The sequence below is a fragment of the Protopterus annectens genome, chromosome 6.part0 (genome assembly GCF_019279795.1).
Source record: "Protopterus annectens isolate FY-2018-M chromosome 6.part0, PAN1.0, whole genome shotgun sequence".
NCBI classification, from domain to species: Eukaryota; Metazoa; Chordata; order Ceratodontiformes; family Protopteridae; genus Protopterus; species Protopterus annectens.
In genome coordinates, this window is record NC_056737.1 from 176,147,307 (window position 1) to 176,167,142 (window position 19,836).

The 19,836-nt window shown below is 42.4% G+C and overlaps 1 protein-coding gene across 1 annotated transcript in view; it reads left to right on the plus strand.

Annotated features, from left to right (window-relative positions):
• The window catches only part of TMEM63C (transmembrane protein 63C), a 2,716,247-nt gene that overhangs the window by 212,192 nt on the left and 2,484,219 nt on the right, over nucleotides 1–19,836 (plus strand). The window lies entirely within an intron of this gene.

The window sequence follows — 19,836 nt, forward strand, 5'->3', positions numbered from 1 at the left end:
CTCCCCAGAAGATTTTTCCTTTGGGGAATACTTGCATACCTTAAGGGAGCATTTCCAATGGGAAAGTCAAAACTACCCTCAGTCTAAAAAGAGACTCATGGAATTCCTAGATCTTCCACAGCACAGACCCTTGGCCATCCCCCCAGTCCTCGATGTTGTGGAGGATATTTTCTTGGAATCCAGCTTGACTCCTGACACCCACCCTCCTGCGCACAGAAAACCAGACAGGTACGATAGAGACACTGACTCACACAAATTTCTTTTTAAAAATCCTACTGCTGACCCTGAGGTAATTTCTCAAAGGCCTAAAGGGATTAAAGCAACCTCTGCTAAGAATCCCACCCCCTCAGATAGGGATTCCTGAGTACTAGACAGATGCAGTAAAAAAGTATACGCCTCAGCTACTATTGCTATCAGGGCACTAAATTGCCAGTTCCATATGCTAAAATTTCAGCAACATACCACAGAACTCCTCAAACAAAAAATGTCTTCCTTTCCTGCTTGGGCAGAATCTAAAGAATTACAAGAGCTAATGCATTCTGCAAGTCAAGTAACTAAACACACCTTGCACTGTGGTTTTGATGCCCTAGAAGCTTCTTGCAGGGCAGCAGTCACTGGATCTGTCATTAGAAGGCATGCATGGCTTAAGGAACAACCCTTGCCAGACCATGTCATATCTAAATTGTTGGATGCCCCCTTGCACAAAGACAACTTATTTGGCACTAAGGCAGAAAAGGTCTTAAAAAGATGGAAGAAAAATCAAAATCTATGCAAACAGTTAAGGATTTCTTACAGGTCCAGCCACCCAGGTTCAGCAGGCATTGTCCCACCAAACACTGGTCCTTTCCTGCTGCCAACAAGCCAGTCCAGCCTAGGCCCCGGGGAACCAGACCCCCCCCCCCCCCAGGCAGCAGCCACAGGGAATGCAGAGATCTAAGCAGTGGACTACCTCTACTTCAAAACCAGGGAGTTTTAAGCTACCCCATTATGGTAGGAGCTCACAATGACACACCTCCCCCACTCCCTCCCTCTGCCCACCCTCACTTACCCCTAGGAGGAAAACTCTCCCTTCACGCAAGCACCTGGGTCAACATTACTGAACATAGTGACTCAGGGATACAAATTTTCCTTCCACACCCTTCCAACCCCAAAAGGATTCCAAGGTCTACGTCCAAACCAGTGGGCAGAGGCTCAAAAGCAAATCCTTTCCTTGCTCTCTATGAGGGCAGTAGAGTTGTTCCTGCAGAACAGAAAGGCCAAGGTTTCTACTCCAGACTTTTTCTGGTGCCCAGCAAAGAGGGCACCTGGCGCCCCATCCTCAGTCTATCCATTCTAAACACCTTCCTGGTGATCGCAAAATTCTAAATGCTCACTGTCCAGGAGCTGCTACCCATGCTCTCCAAGGACGCTTGGCTACCAATCCTAGATCTAAAAGAGGCCTACCTCCACATTCCTATCATGGAATCATGCAGGAAATATCTCTGTTTCAGGGCAGGATCTAAACACTTTCAGTTCTCTGTGCTTCCCTTTGGCTTATCTACTGCTCCCAGAGTTTACACAAAATGTCTGGCTCTGGCCATTGCCTTTTGCAGACAAAGAAATATCCAGATTTACCCATACTTAGACGACTGCCTTATTCAGGCAGACAGTCAGGGAAAGCTGCTGAAGTACCAGGCCTTTGTAAAGACCCTGCTAACTTCCTTAGGTACAGAGTCAACGAAAAGAAATCCAAACAGGTGCCCATCCAAAGAATTATCTTCCTGGGAGCAAGCCTGTGCACAGCATCCCAGATGGCCTTCCTTACACCAGAAAAACAAATTTTCCTGACAGCCTACTTCTGTCAACTAGCCACCAGGCCCCAGTTATCTGCAAGGATGATCCTGAAAACTCTGGGGTTCATGATATCTTGCATACTACTCATTCCATATGCCAGACTGCATATGAGGAAACTTCAATGGCACCTAAAAAGCCTTTGGTGTCAACACTGTCAAGACCTGGAAACTGTTATACCTATAATTCCTTGCTTCAGAAAAGATTTTCTTTTGTGGGCAACAGCATGCTCCCACAACAAGGGACTGCCTTTCTCACCACCTCCCGCTGCGCAGACCCTCACCACAGATGCATCAGACTATGCTTGGGGTGCACACCTGGACAGCAGGTGCATACATGGCCAATGGAGCCCGCAGCAAATCCCTTTTCACATCAGCCAAAAAGAGATGATGGCTGTCCAGCATGTCTTGATAGCTTTCAAACCTCTTCTCTCCCCAGGGGCTCTCCTGATCAAAACAGACAACACCATTGTGATGTGGAATATCAACAAGCAGGGAGGAACTCACTCCTACCCTCTATGCAGGCTGGCCATGACCCTTTGGCACAGAGCCTCTGCCATGCAACTGCACCTGTTAGCACAATTCTTACCAGGCTCTCTCAACTTTCTGGCAAACCAATTAAGCAGAAATATTCTGGACCCACAGGAGTGGCAGCTCAACAGAAGAACCTTTACCCTAATAACTCAGAAATGGGACACCCCAAAGGTCGACCTTTTTGCCTCCCACACCAACCATCAGCTCAGCAAATTCTGCACCAGGGAGCATCTCACTGCAGGACTTGGAAAGTGGATGCCTGTCCTTCCCCTGTGTCAATCTATCAGTCTATGCCTTTCCTGCACTAGCTCTCATCCCCAGGGTACTGCTCAAAATAAAGGAGGAAAAACCAAGGACAATTCTTATAGCTCCAGACTGGCCTTGCCAGCATTGGTACCCCTTGCTGCACAGCCTGTCCCCACTGCCACTATGCATCTTCCTCATATTCCAAATCTCCTGACCCAGAGGGAAGGAGAATTCATGCATCCTCAATTGCAGACACTCAATTTGGCAGCTTGACTTATTCCCTAACCCCAGATCAATCTGCCAACCTCAGTAAACAGGCTCTAGATGTTTTCTGTGAGGCCAGATGTCCTAGCAATAGGAAGTCTTATGCTGACAAATAGAAAAGGTTCTGCACCTGGATCCAGGCTAAGGGAGCCAATACAGTACAGCCCAACCTCCCTCTCATCCTGGATTACTTAGCTGACCTACTACACAGTGGCTTCTCTTTCTCCTTTATATAAATTCATGCCTCTGCTGTTTCTGCTCATTTTCCCACTGAGCAGCTCCTTTTCGCCCACCCCTTTGATCAAACTGTTCCTAAGAGGGGCTAGCAATTTGAGGCCACCCAGAAGGGCACCAACCCCTGCTTGGGACCTTAACTTTTACAGAGCTAAAATTTCTCTCCTGGAAGACAGCATTCCTTCCAGCCAACACTTTAGCCAGAAGAGTCTCCGAGCTGCAAGTGCTCATGGCTGTGGAACCTTTCATCATCTTCCATGCTGACAGGGTATCTTTCAGAACTAACCCATCCTTCATGCCCAAGGTGGTGTCCAGTGTGGCTCTCAACCAATCCAATCATTTGCCCACCTTTTTTCCTAATCCCCAGAACAAAGGGGAATGGATTCTGCACTCTCTAGATGTGCACAGACAGCTCAGATTCTATCTAGACAGGAATAAATCATTCAGAAAGTCTGATCAGTTGCCGGTTAGCTTTGCTACAGGGGCAGAAGGCAAAGCCATCTCAAAACAAACCATTTCCAAATGGATAGCACACTGCATCCATTTCTGCTGCAAACAGCATGGAATGCCTCCCCCCAAGGGGGTCAGGACTCACTCCACCAGAGCAGCCTCCACCTCTGCAGATTTCCTCAGAGGAGACCCCACCAGGGACATCCTGGAGGCTGCCACCTGGACATCTGTTCACACCTTTACCAAACATTACCACCTGCCTCTCTTTTCTAAATCCAGGGAAAGTTTTGCCTCTACAGTCTTGCAGGGCATGTTAGCCAGCCCCTAGTTTCTTTGACTGCCTCCACCCATTTCCTCAGCTTTGGGAATCAACCCAAATGTGATGACTGCAACAGTGAAACACGAAGAACATAGTACAGTTGTGTACACTTACCATAAATGTCGATGTTTGAGTGTATTCACTGTTGCAGTCCTGGTTTCCTTCCCTCCATCCCCCTTCTTCTCTTTTTTTACAAGGGACATATTGGTATTTACTTTCTACTGGTGGGGTTCTTCCACCAGAACCTGGCTTCTACTTGGGGGCTCCTGACAGGTTAGGGCAAGAAAAACTGATGTAATGGCATCGGCTGCCTTACTTTATACTACTGATGACCTGATGTCAGTCCTGAAGCGACAGCAACCGAAGCAGAAATAATAAGCCTCTGGTATTCGGGCCGGCCGAGGGCTACCCTGGCAAGGATAACCCAAATGTGATGACTGCTTCAGTGAATAAACTCGAACATCTACATTTATGGCAAGTGTACACAACTGTACGTTTCTGTTCCAGCTCCTCCTTGGTCCTCTACTCCTCTTAAAAGACCCAGGGAACAGAATTCCACTGAGGAGGAGTTGGATTCAGATGAAGAATCCCTTCCTTACTCTTCTCACATTCCTTCTCCATTGGACTATGAGTCAGAGGAAGAGGAATCTACCAGTCCTGATACTCCTTTTGTGTCCCCAAAAGGAATCTCTTCAATCTCCAGAATGATGGATTTCTTTAAATGGGAATGTGCTCTGGTCTCTGAGATTAATAAGAAGTACTGCGAGTTGCTGCAGATGGGGTCTCCTAAACCTTCTACTTTTCCTCTTGTTTTGGCTGCTTTGTTGGATGTGTTTTCCAATGCCTCTAAAGCTACAGATTCTCAGCCCCCAGCTCCCAAGAAACCTGACAGGTTCTATAGAGTGCCTGAGGACTGTAAATTTTGTACAAGCGTCCTGCTGTTGACTCCTCAGTGGTGTCTATAGCCTCTGACAAGCCCTCTCAGTTGCTTCCTTCACTCAAATTACTGCTTTCTGATAAAGATAGCAGAATCAAGGAAAGGCTAGCTAAGAAGGTTTACACCTCGGCTACCTTGGCCTTTAGAGCTGTTAATTATCAGACCTGTATGTCCAGGTATGTGTTGGCTCTCCTTTTCCAGCTTGTCAGGCTATATCTCATCTTCCAGACTCTGAGGGTAAAACTTCTGCTCTTTCCCTGTTAGGGACTTCCTCCCAAGCGGCTCATCATTCCAGCAAGTGTAGTTATGATGCAGTAGATGTTTCTTCTTGGGCTGCTGCTTTTGGATCAGTGTAGAGGAGGTATTCTTGGCTTCGACTTCAACCTTTGCCTGATGATATCAGGCCTAAGTTGATTGATGCCCCTCATGATAATAAACACGTTTGATGAGGCTGCTGCTGATTTGTTTAAGTCTCTTTAGGATAAGGGTAAGGCTTTACAGGAACTCAAACATCAAACGTGTTTGTTTCTACTGTTCCTAAATTTCAGAGAATCTACCCCAATAAGCTAGCCTTTGTTCAAAGGCAGTCTCACCCTCCTCCTAAGGGCAAAAAGGGTGGCAAGCGGGCTCCTCCTGCTAAGGCTGCTCAGACTTTAGAGCCTCAGAATCCTTTTTTTCCACATAAACCATCTGCTGTCTAACTGTCCAATTCTTACCAGCCACTTTCCTTTTTCTCTTCACCTATCTCTCTCTCTCTCTCTCCACCTCTTTGGCTACAGATTACTCAGGATTCCTGGGTTCTGTCCCTTATTCACCAGGATTATTTCATGGTATGGAAATCCCTTCCCCCTTTTATGAGTATTTGTCAGCCCCCTTGGGAGCAACTTTCTTTTTTCCCAGAGGTGCTTTGGGACCGTTTAACTCAGGGTAATGTTCAAGAGGTGCCTGTGTCCCAAGGGGGGAGGGGTTTTGCTCCAGGATGTTTCTAGCACCCAGAAAGGAGGGTACTTGGAAACCAATTCTAGACCTCTGTCATCTAAAAACTTTTCTGAAGGTGCCCACTTTTTGAATGTTGTCTCTTCAGACTTTGTTCCCTCTTTTCCTTCCTCAGGCTTTTATGGTGTCTCTAGATCTCAAGGATGTGTATCTGCATATTCTGATCCATCACTTTTTCAGGACGTTTTGACATTTCCCTGTTGCTTCCTGGCATTGTTAGTTCTGTCTTTCTCTTTGGCCTTTCTACTGCCCCAAGGGTATTCACCAAATGCCTTGCTCCTGTGCTTGCTTTTTGCAGGATTCAAGGATCCAAGTATTTTCCTGTTTGGACAGCCTTCTGTTTCAGACATCCTCTCCAGAGATCCTGTTGCAAAATCTCCATTTTGCCATTTCCCTTCTTCATAGCCGGGGTTTACAATATCTTCTCTGACTCCTTCTTGTGACCATGTTTTACTGGGTTACAGGATTCAGCCGGTGTCTTTGCTGGCATCTTTGCCTCCTTCCAAGGCCTTGACCCTCATCTCCTTCTTTCAAACTGTTCTTCCTCTGGCTTCTGTTACAACCAGGGAGTTTCTGAGAGTGCAGGGTTTCATGGCATTCACCATCCCTTTGCTCCCTCTGGCCAAACTTCATATGAGGAAATTTCAGTGGTTCCTGAAGTCATTTTGGCTTCAACATGATCATCCTCTAGAATTTTTTAATTCCTCTATTACCTTGTCTCAAGAAGGAACTACACTGGTGGATCCATCAGTTGTCCCTAAATCCAGGACTCCCTTTTCATCCCCCCTCTTCCCTCCAAGCAGATGTTCACAGATGCTTCAGACATGGTATATGGAGCAGCTCTTGGTTCCCTAAAGATGCAAGGGGTGTGGTCTCCTATTCAACAGAAGAAGCACATCATCAAAGAGATGAGAGCCCTTCTGCTGGCTCTTCAGGCTTTTCATTCTCTTTTCTCTGCAGGACCTCTCAAGGTGTTTACAGACAACACCGCAGTAATGTGGTATGTAAACGAACAGGGGGGAACAAGATCTTATCTTCTTTGCTGGTTGACATTCCTGGTATGGGATCTTGCTGTCCAGTATCAAGTGACTCTTCAGGTGGTTTACATTCCCCTCCGGTCAAAACATTGTGGTAGACACTCTGAGCAGGTCCTTAACTCAGTCCCACAAATTGATACTTCACAGGGATGTTTTTCTGAACATTGTCTGCCAGCGGGGTACTCCTCAAATAGATCTATATGCCTCCTGTCTGAACAGACAACTTCCTCTATTTAGTAGCAGAGTCCTAGGTCCGCCGGTGTGGAAGGTGGACACCCTCTGTTTTTCTAGGAAGGGGATGTTTCTTTATGCATTCCCTCCCCTTCCCCTCATTCCAAACGTCCTGTTCAAAATTCAACAGGATGCCCCCAAAATCTTGTTGGTGACTCCTTTTTGGCCGAGACAGCATTGGTTCCTTCTTCTTCTTCTGCATTTTGCTAAGGGCAATCATCGCAAGTTACCCCACAGGGTGAACCTACTCACACAAGACAAGGGATCTCTCATCCATCCCCACTTGTCCTCTCTTCAGCTTACTCTGTGGGTGATATGATTTTGATTCCACATAACCTCTTTGCTGAGGATGTGCTTAGGGTCTTGCAGGATGCCAGGAAACTCAATACTAGGAAATCCTACTTATCCAAATGGAAGAGGTTTTCTGTTTGGTGTCTTTCTTGTAATCTGGATCCACTTTCTGTGGATGTTCCTTTGGTTGTCTCTTATCTGTGTGAATTGCTCAATGCTGGTTTGGCCTATTCTTCTATTAAGGGCCCACCTATTAGCTGTCTCTGCTTGTCTGCCTATATCTCCTCCTTTAGCTTCTAGATTTGAAGCTAAACAATTTCTTAAAGCCATCATTCATATTAGGCCTTAGCCTCTTAATTTTGATTCTGGCTCCTTTTAAGCCTGCCGCTGCATCTTCTTTGCAATATAACTCTTGGAAGACTGTTCTTTTGTTAGCCGTTACTTCTGCCAGATGGGTGTCTGAGCTTCAAGCCCTTATGACTTGTCCTCCTTTTTTGGTATTTAATATGGACAGGGTGTCCTTTTGTGATAATCATTCTTTCATGATCAAGGTGGTGAATAAGTTGACCCTGAATCAGTCTATTCATTTGACCACTTTTTTCCTTTTCCACAATCTGATAGTGAGAGGGTGCTGCACATGTTGGATGTGGATAGATAACTCAGATTTTATTTGGATAAGGCTAAGAGTAGTAAGAAATCTTATCTTCTCTGTTTCCTTTTATCCCAGGTCCTTGGGATTAGCTGTATCCAAGCAGACTTTTCTTCTTGGATTTCAAAAGTTATTTCTTTTTGTTATTCTTTTCATGGTAAGAGCCTTCCTTCTTCTGTTAAGGCTCATTCTGCTAGAGCTGTGGCTTTTTCTGGTAATTTTATGAAAGGTTTGGATACTAACTCAGTTCTTGAGGGCTACTTGGACTTCTATGCATACTTTTACCAAGCACTACAGGTTGGATGGGATTTCCAGAACTAGAGCTGGTTTTGCTAGAACCATTCTTCATGGCTTCCTAGAGAACTCTGCAGGTCCTTCCTCCTCCCAGTTTTTTTCCTGAGCTTTGACACTGCCCCTGCTGTTATGAGTATTGCAACAATGAAATGGAAGGGCATAGTACAGTTGTGTAAAGTCTTCCCATAATGGTAGATGTCCTTTTCATCACTGTTGCAGTATTCACTTCCTTCCTCATCCCCCTAGTTCATTTGTCATCTGGATGTACTGGTTACCTCTTGGTTTTCCTTGGACTGGCATTCCTACTGGGGCTTTCAGTTCTGAGGATGGTACTTCTAGACATCACCTTTTTGCCATATGCTACATGAGGGGCATACAGGTGACATATGGTGAACCTTAACACAACCTAAGGCTTTGATATACCGGCCGGACATCGGACTGTCCTAGGCAGGGGATCCCTACTGCTATGAATGCTTTCACAGTTAAGAGAAGGACCTCTACCATTATGGTAAGATTTTACACAACTGTACTTCTGGATTATTTCAAATGTTGCTGGGTATTCTTTATTAATTTTTCGATGTAATTAAAATAAAAATAGCATATCTTGTCTTCACATGCTAGTTTCAGTTTATATTTTGTTCTAATTTTATTGGTGGTAGTTTTTCGTTCTTTGCTGAAATATTTGGTAAAGTCTTTAGCATGGGTAGATTTAAATTTGATATACAGCTTATTTATACAGCCAAGGTGGGTTTCTTTTTAAATTTCCCTTTATATTTTGTTCTATTGAGGACTGCTAGATATAGGGTTTTGTAGTTGGGAGTAGAATTCAGTTTCATAAGTTAAAGCTACATAAGGTCTAGTAATGCTGCAAGTAAATTTTGGGAGATTGTCATGGAGTTTGAGTAAGTTTGTCTGTTTTAGTCCTTAAATTCAGAATTGTTCAATGGTGAAGAGTTTGAGACTTTAAAGTAAAATGCCACCAGTCTGTCATCATTTTTAACCAGAAATGAAGATACCATCTTCATGTGAGGTACGGTTTGGTAAAGACGAGGTCTAAAATGATCCTACCACTAATGGGATGGTTTGCTGTTTTGTTCTAGGTTATCTGTATTTATTAAATACAGGAAACTTTGGGCAGACTCAGCTTTTCAGGTATAGGTGCACCAGGTTTATTTATGGATAACTTAAATTACTGACTATAAAAGTATTTTTTATTATGAGTACAAGCAGGAGTCTTTTCTAGGTATCTGGGGACGTGGAAGGTATCCTATAGCAGGCAATACACTGATAACTTGATTTATTTATGTTAAGTTTGAAGTTCATTAAGTTTGATTTATGGCTATTGGGGAGTCTGCTTACAGGTGAGATAGTCTCTGACAAATATGGAGACAGTCTTGCATTTTCCATTATATCTTTCCAATGGAACCAAGTCTTAGATACAACACACGCATGGATGTCTTCACATTGCAGGAGAGCCTCAAGATCAGGAAATTTATTAAGACTTTTGACATTGAGAAGAACAACCATGATATGTTCATATTTAGAATTTGCTTTAGTTTTATTTGCTGTCTTTGGATGTCCAGTAACCAGACTTTGCCTAAAAAGCCACTATGGTGGCAGCAAGGGTCTTGGCCAATAAGTGAAAGCCATGGTAAAAGAAGTGCAGTCCATCCCTTGGATATCTTAACCCTGGAATGCAGCCAACAAAGGTTTACCAAGAGAATTTTGAGTGTTACTCAGCTTTCATATGTTGTAAGTTTAGAGTGTATAGGTTTAGATTTACGGTACAGGCATGTACATGTTAAACTACATTTGGCTTATAGAGCTTTCCATGATGAAGAATTTCATTTACTTATGAACGTCAAATTGTTATACTGTAATGTGCCTTAAAGGGCAGAGATTGTCCTTTTAAGATCACTAGGTATAGACATAATTAAAGGAAAAAGTAAGTTTCCCAGTCAAGTGGGTAGCTCATGAAACAAGCTGCCTTTACATGTACATGAAATTGAGTCTGTTTGTACTGCGGTTGTGGTGCCGTGGTAGCGTTGTCGTCTCATAGCAAGACGTTGTCCCGTTCGATTCTCAGCTAGAGCGTCTTCTGTGTGGTGGCATACGTGAATAGGGCGTGCCTTCGTTGAAGGTTGTGTGTCAGGGCTGGTAACCCGGTACGTAAAAATCCACCACCAATCATTAGTGGACCGGAGTTCCACTGTGGCGACCCCTAACCGGGAAAAAGCCGAAAGACACAAACAAACAATTATTTAAAAAAGAAAAAAAAAACTCTTCATAATTGGATTGGTCTATTCCTTAACTTTTGAGTATGCATTTTAATTCGCCTTGCTGACACTTATACAGTAATCATGAACAAAGTCATCCTGTCTACCATCTCATCTTATTCTGGGCCAGCACATACTGGATTCCCCACAAATGGCACCACATACTTAGCCCATTATCTTTTCTTTGTATTCGGTATCGTACTAGATGAAGGCAGTATTCCACTTATGACCAGAGGAGGAACAACACTTGTTTACAGGTCTATACCATTTAGAAGCCTAAAAACAGCTTGGTGTTCACTAGAGAAGCAAGCAGTAAATAGTTTCACAGCAAAAATACTTAAAAGCACTCTCCATTTCTAAATAACTGAAATTGTTTTGCTAGATGTTAGTAGCTTGTTACTGTAAAGCCCATACTCTGGGATGCATTAAGAATATCACCACATTACTGCCAGCACTAGTTGGACAATGTGGATCTGTCCAGTAGTGTGACAGCGACAGTCTGTGATTCATAGACATAGTAAAGCTGCACAGAACTACTCCTTAGTAGTGGCTCATGAACATTTGTCTGAATCCAGCACTGCAGAGCCAAACCTGTCAGTGCTTGTCATTCCTGTACTGGTCCATGTATTGTGGTTGCACAGGTACCTTCCAAGATGTGTATGTGCACATACACAGACGGTAACTGTTTGAAATTTTGGGATGTAGATTTCCAAAATGTGGAGAATGAATGACTGAAAACCTGGACCTACATATATTAAGTCCAATATTGCCATTTCTTAGAATATTCTCTTTTCTTCAAGGTATGGTGATCAAAGAGGTGGCATATTTAAGTTTGAGGGTGTGGTGGGGGCTTGGTCCCCTGCATTGTGGTGTGCAGGAAGGGCTTGCCCCCTGGAAAAAACAAGTTTAAAGGAGACATGAGATGTTCAGTAGTCACTCTTTTATATTTCTGGTCTTTTTTGCAATGTTTTGGGACTTGGCATTGCAAGTGCTGAAATTTCAGTAGGTGCTGTCACATCCAGATACTCACACACACACATTTATCATACCAATAAAATGAAGTATAAAAATCCAAAGTTCTTGGCAGTTTGAGATGCGCACACACACGCACACACACGCACACACACACACACACACACACACACACACACACACACACACACACACACACATATATCCAGATAGTGGCATGCATGCCTCTACAAACACACACACACACACACACACACACACACACACACACACACACACACACACACACACACACACGCACACACACGCACACACACAAGCACACAGAACCACACAGAACCACACATTAACACAGTTACACACATACTTCTCTTCTTCTCTGTTTTTCACACACACACACACACACACACACACACACACACACACACACACACACACACACACGCACACACACACTGTTTTGTAGAACTTACTCATAGTCACCCTACAAGCCTTAGTCTCTATTGGAGTGAATTGGTGTATGTGGTCAACAAACAGTGTATACATTTTCCTCTACCTAACACAAATAATTAGAGCAGTTCTCTGAATCACTCTACAGCATTATTCTAGTACTGGTAATATTTCCCAAGCAACGCACATAGCTAATTATTTATTTATGGTTTACATTTGTTTACCTGGATGGTCTAACTGGGTAGACAAGCTGCTTGTTTCCAGCCGATACCCAGGGAGAAAAGCTCCACAATAAAAATGAATAAACAGTAAACAATAATTAATACATTTGTGATGTCCCTCCTCTGGACCAGTAATCAAGGAGCCTCAATCCTCACCACTGACACTGGTGAGGGACATTCACTTGGAACATAAATGGATACACACAGTATTTCTCTGCACCAAAGCTGATTTCTATTAAGAACACACAGGGAACACACTCAGTCCTGGGGCTAGGTTTTTCTCTCTCTCTCCAGGCCCCAAATAAGACTCCCCACTGACACAGCTGTAGAGTTGAGTCCTCAGCCAAATGTTCCAAGCCAAGTCCTTCACCACCCTGTCTGTGAAACACGTGCTCTGTGTCCCTGCTCCTACCATAAGGCTCTTACCAGGGTATCCAATTATAATTAGTAAAAATGAATGCTTATACAAATGGCAGTGTTTGACCATGCAGCAAGGCTTTCAGGAGCAGCCACAGTGTCAAGAAATAAATATAAGTACTCTCAAAGGTTAAAATATTTTCTAAAAGACCAGCCACATTGAAAAGTTTAAATATATCTAATAATAATAATAAAAGAACATGAAAATACTAAATAGCTATTTACAATAAACACCAAAGTTTCAGCCACAGGAAATATTAAAAATAATGCAGATGGACAGGTTCACACAGATATAGAAAAGCAATACTTAACTAATCTTACTATATTTTCCTGACTGAGCTAAAGAATTACTGTCCCCTAGCTCACTTTCTAGAGCAAGGCAAGAGAAAGTGGGCGACTGGTCCTTTTTTGTCAGGTTTCATAAACAGACTGCCCTGAGACTTCTGCCTTCTCTAGTATTAAAACATCATTTCAATGCTGGATTACAGAATGACATCACTTACATCCGGTCACCTGACTTCTGGTTTCCTCACTACCCCCTTTACCAGACACTGAGCCAGAATCTTGCACATATGTGCCACCACACACACACATAGAGCTTTTCTAAGACATGTTATAGCATCTGGAAGCTATAAAACCATTTGAAAAACTTCCACCTTTCCAGGGTAGCAATTAGTTCACTCTTAAGTACAATACAGTAGGATTCCTACTCCTGTTTTTCACAGACATTTCTTCTCTGGCTGCAGTCAGAACTGTAAGATACAATATTTATGGCCTAAACCAGGTAATTTAATTTCAGACTGTTTTTCAAAGTTAGCTGGACTGAGATTAACCTCTTCTCTTCCAGTATCCTCTGTTGCAATATATTTATTTCAACAGTTAAAGTACAGTCTGACATGCAGGTGTATTTCTTTTCTGTCCAGCAGGACCCACTGTTGGTACATTTTTAACACAAGCAGCTTTACAAATACATTTTCAACACAAGCATCTGTACAAATCAGCTTGATGTACGAATGACATATAATTCTTTACAAAACACCAGCTAGCAATGCTGGTGTATGTTACACATCCACTGCACTACTCCTCCTGGCATAGCTAGCACTACCTCACATCATCACAGCATTTTAGACCATATGAATAAATACATCTTGGATCAATATAAGTTTGTCACAGTTTGATGAAGATTTTTTACACCTGAATTAGCATTACTCATGCCAGCAGACTGACTCATTTGTGTGTGACTTCATGAGCAAGAGTGCAATCCATGCTATGGCCAGAGCTTACAGAATGTTGTAACAGTACAGTGGTCTCTGAATTGCTTGGGATGAACACACTAGCATAAACTGAGTACAGGCTTTCACACTGTGGTAAGCCTTAGAGAATCAGAGGGTGAGTGTATAACATAAATCTTGAAAAAGTAAAAAAAAAAACATATTAGAGTGCCAAGAACTTTGGATTTTATACTTCATTTTAATGGTATAACAAGTACAAGTATGCTTGCCTTGCATTTTCTGTGATTATCACAGTATAGAAACAGTGTTTTGCAATTTAAAGAGTCCTACATCAAACAGTTTTGCCTTCTTCTGTTTGTTACCATTGTAGTGAGCTATCTGTAGGACGGTGTAGCTGTTAATTAGAAGGGATTAGACTGCCAAGAAGCAGATATGTACATTTCCTTTATATCATCTCATATGTTGTTTCTCTGCTTTAGCCACATTCATTCATTTTCTGATACCTGCTTTATCCTGTTCTTGGTCACTTAGAGGCAGAGGCTGTCCCAGCACTCAGTAGGTGTTTGAGCTATGGTATGACTTAAGGATGTGGGATGAAGCTAGAGCACTCAGCAAGATCTTGTGCAGACACAAAAGGGGTAGCCGAGTTCAAGTTCAGCCATATTAAAGTGGTTTAAGAGCTAAGCACTATACAAAGAATGATAAAACATACAATAAAACAGTCAGAGTAGTGAAAGCTAAAACATGACAGAGAATAAATGAGTGAAAATAATTTGACAGCAAAAATAGTGAAGTTAAAATTGTTGTAAATCAGAGTACTTCAAACAAGTAGGTTTTTAGGGACGTGTTAAAGCAGTCTATTGCTGAAGAACTCCCTCAGCCACATTGGAAGTAGGTTCCAAAGGTACAGCCCATGATAGGGAAAGAAGGGAATTCTTGAAGACTCCAACCACATTCTAAGAATCTCTAACAGCCCCAAGGAGGCAAACCATAAGGCATAAGAAGGGCAATACCAGACAAGTATTTCCTTGAAGATAGGGGAAACCCAGATCATGTTGGGCTAAGTAGACCAGGATCAGGATCTTATAGATAATATGAGATCTGACCAGCAACCAGTGCAAACTACATAGCACTAGCATAATATGTCAATAGCAGGAGGCTCCACTTAGTAACTGAACTGCAGCATTCTAAACCTGTTGAATATGGTCAGCTTTATAGCTGAACGGTCTTTGGTACAGAACGGTTGCTAGTGTTCAAGAAGGGAAAAAAACAGGGAGTGCATAACCGCCAGGAACTCATAAGATAGACTAAGTTGCTTTGAAAGGGTGATATTCCTAAGTCTGAAGTAAGACTGGATAACGTATGTCAGTTCATTGTCAGAATAACCCCGGGGTTGTGAGCCTTTGACAAGAATTTCAGCCTGTCACCTCTGAAAATGTAGCAGAACACAGAACTTGAACACCAGAGGGAGGCTGCCATAATGGTTAAGATATCTGCCTTACAGACACAAAGTGCAGCGTCTGATTTTCACATGGGTTAATTGGCTAGGCTTAAAATGGTCCACAAGGGCAGTTAGCCTAGTACTAATTTATGAACCTATGAACATATGAGTCTTGAAGAGTATTGTGAATAGTCATGGCAACTATCTTGGAGGTGTTGGACTTTAACCAGTCACAGATCATCTATTTTACGTATATTCCAAATCATCAGTAGGAGCGTTAACACAGATACAATGTTGTGAGGAAAGGAGAGTTACATCTGCATGGGTCTATGTTATATTTTCGAAAGTTTCAAACATTGAACACCATATGGTCGACACCATATGAGTGCTGTTTGAAATTTCGAAAATATAACAAAATAAAAATAAAAAACTATACTTACCTAAACTGTGGGCCCCCCACACCCCCACTACTTAAATATTCCTACTCCGAGATCACACTGTATTGAAGTAAAGGGAACATATTCCCTACAGCGATTTCTGTGTTATGTGCGCGACGTTACGACATTTCGACGAATCGGGTTCGCTCAATATGCGTTTGCTGTTTGTAATTTTCGATCACATGATAGGAACCCCATCTACATGTCTTCAGAATAAGTGTAATACTGCATAGCAATCCCAATAATAATGTTACCCAGTGGGTACATAAGCACAGTGAACAATATCGGAGCAGTATGAACTCTTTTTTTGATGTCTCCAAATCTTTTGCATTTGTAATACCATGACAGGTATTGACCCCATTCCTAAGTCAAAGTACGATTAAAGTTCATGAAATTAGTATTGATTCAATCTTTGATGTCAACCAAAAGTACTCTTCACAGCACCTGCAGTGTGCCCAGTAATAACATCTTCTGCAATTCGTATGGGGTTACATGGATTGGTAGCATATCTAAATACAATTGTAGATTCTTTTTTTATAAGACCCGTTGCTCCTACTACTATTGGAACTGTCTGGGTATCTTTCTTCCACATTGCTCTCATTTCTGCCTGTACATCCTGATATTTTATGACTTTGTGTCTCTCTGTATGCAAAACACTGTAGTCACTGTCTGGCGATTTCAATGATCAATGCTGCTTTTGTCTTCTTTTCATGGACCACTATATCCGGTTTTCTAGCATCTATATTTTGAACTGTTGGTAATGCGTGATCCCATGTGATATAAACTTTATCATTTTCTATGATGCTTTGTGGCTCGTTTCCAGTGTTTTTCAGCCACTTCAGTACCATAATCTTTGCACAATCCCCAGTTCAACAGTCTTGTCACATTATTATGCCTTTCAGTATACAGTCCTTCTGCCATTCGTATATCACAACCAGCAACAAGGTGTGCAACTGTTTCCAATTTGGTTTTACAAAACCTACATTTGTCTGTTCCTCCCACAGGTTCAATGGACTTTATAAACCAGCATGTATATAGCTCACTGTCTTGGGCCGCCAATATTAACCTTTCATCTCCTCTCCTTAACCATTCCTGCATTTGTTCCTGATCAACATGAGGTTCTTCCGGAAGTTTTCTATACTTTCAACTGTAGTTATGCATTTTCCACATTTCTTGCCTTCTCATCTGGTCCTTCACCTTATATTCTTTCTTTTGTTTTTTGGCACATTCAGTTGCTGCCTGATTTTTATCTACTTCTGGTTTGATTTCCATTTCTGCTTGACATATGTGCTTCTGCTAGATTAAACAGAGAAGTCATCTTAGATTTATTCTCCTCATGTTTCAAAACTTTCACTACATTTGGGTCTTGTGAGTTCAGCAGATATGTGTGGAGTCTCCCAGGATTGCAGATCTGTGCATGTAATCAATTTCAAGGAGGTCCATCCCTCCTTCGGAATATATAATATTGGTATACACTAATTTTTATAAATCATTTGGTGAGCATGAAGCATCCTTCTTGTTTTCCTATGGGGCCAATCTATCACTCCAAAACTGTAAGTTAGGACGGGAATAGGAAATTGGTTTATAGCTTGCATGTTAATCCTGGATGTCAATGCTGTTTTCAGGATTAATTTAAGTCTTCTAAAGTATTCCTTAATAACTTTTATTCACATTTGTTCATGTTTTTTTGTTGATCCTTCATCAGTTCCGAAATATTTATACACTCCCTCTTGCTCAAGTTCTTTTAAATCACATTCTTGTCCCAAACTGATGTTTTCCTGGTGCTGAAGTTTTCCTGCTTTAAAAGTTGCTTTTGCACATTTATCAAGACCAAATGACATTCTTATATTATCTGAAAAAAATTTAACAACCTGCAGTTGTGCTTTCAGTTCGTTATCTGATGAGCTGTACAGTTTTAAATCATCGACAAAGAGAAATGAGAAGCCTTTACAATTTGTTGTTTTCTAGCAGCCAAATTATAGCCATGGCCTAAGCTGATAAGTAAACAGCTTAATGGGTTAAGGGTAAGGCAGAATAGCAACAATGACAGAGAGTCACCATGGAATATCTGTCTTTGAATTTTTATGTCTGGATAATAATTTTTCCTTTATCATGGATTAATTGCAAAGTGGTCTGCCATTGTTTCATGGTCACTGTAATGTAATTGATCAGTGTAGGGTATATCTTATGCATTTTTAAGCACTCTTATCCATGAATATGGGATACTATCAAATGCTTTTTTTGTAGTCAATCCATGCCATACTTAGTTTCTTCCCCTTTTTTGCAGATGTTCATCGTGTTTCACTGTTGCAGTCATTACAGTTGGGTTAAACTGCTGGCAGGCTACCCGCAGTCGGCCCGAGTTCCAAAGTCTGGGTCCGGCGTCGGGTGCTGTCGCCTCCTCCCTGATGTCAGTGCACCAGGGGTATAAAAGATGCAGCCGACACCATTTTCTTCAGTCTTTCTTGCCGCGCGGTGCCTGAAGCAAAAGCAGTTCTCAAGTGCCGGTCGGCCGTCTCCTGAGATTTTCAAATTCGAATTTCAGATCCGAAGTCTTCATTAAAGCTAAGTACCCTGTTGGGGAAATGTTTTTCTTGCTCCAGACCGATGTCAGAAAAAGTTAATAATTGTATTTCTTGTGGGAAGCAAATACCTCATAAGGATTTTCATTCTTACTGTATTCCTTGCCTAGACCCTGACCACAACATTGCTAGTTGTTGGTTTTTTGCTAGATTTAACCAACGCACTGTTAAGCGTTGGTACGATTTTGCATTTCATTATTTTGGCCGAAGATTTAACTATATAATGCCGTCGGAGCAACCGACTACCGGAGTTTATAAAAAGCGCAAAGAAAAGGACAGGTACCCGAGGTCCAAAACCGACGACGAGGCTTCTGCTAGGCCTGTTGCCAGTTCGCCGATTCTCAGTGAGGTGCTTTCACAGCCCCTGACACCCGCTACCTCAGAGCCACAGGTCGCTTCCGACTCCCACGTGGAGCTGACTAGGACGCTGGAAACTCAAGGTATTGGACACTCGGAAACTATTCCCTCAGATGGGTCCTGAGCCGCTGAGCAGGCATCGGCTTCTGAGGGTGTTTTCAGGCCTACACAGTTATATGTAAAGCCATCTTCAGCTTCAAAGGCAAAGACTAAAGCAGCTCTAAAGACAAAGAAACAAGTACAGCATTCTCCTGGACAAGCATCCATTCCTAAAAAACAGATGCTTAAAATGGCCGAAGACCTAATTACTTTGATCAGGGGTTCCCATCCCCCTCTTGATAAGAGGCCTAGGCAAGAGATAGAATATGAATCTTCAGATCAGGTTTCCATTTCTTCTGATTCCTCTTCTGAACAGAAATATTCCCTTCCTCCCTATGAGGATTCTGATGCTGAAGAATCTATGCCTTCAGCCTCACCTCCTGAGGATTATTCTTTTGGGGAGACCCTGCATACTATGAGGGAACATTTCCATTGGGAGAGCCAAGATTACTCAGAATCCAAAAAAAGGCTCAGAGACTTCCTTTTATTACCCCAGCACAGGCCCCTTGCTATTCCTCCTGTTTTACACATTGTAGATGATGTCTTTTCAGGGTCCGTTCTGTCTCCTGACTCTTTACCACCAGCTCCTGTTAAGCCAGACAGATACTACAGGGTTCCGGATTCTCATAAATTTCTTTACAAAAACCTTGCTGCTGACCTAAAAACTATTTCTCAGGGTCCCAAGGGGGTCAAGGCTTCCACTGCAAAAAAACCTATCCCCTCTGATAGGGATTCAAGGGCCCTGGACAGATGGGGGAAAAAGATTTATACTTCTGCTACCTTGGCTGTAAGAGCTTTAAATTGTCAGTTTCATATGCTTAAATGTCAGCAATATCTTATGCCACTGCTTAAACAGAAAATGTTGACAAATTCAGAATGTGCAGAAAACAAAGAAATGCAGGATTTATTGCATGCAGCTGAACAAGTGGGAAAGCATACTTTGCAATGTGGTTTTGATTCTCTAGAGGCCTCCTGCAGGGCCACAGTTACAGGTTCTGTCATTAGGAGGCATGCTTGGTTAAAAGAACAGAATCATGTTAA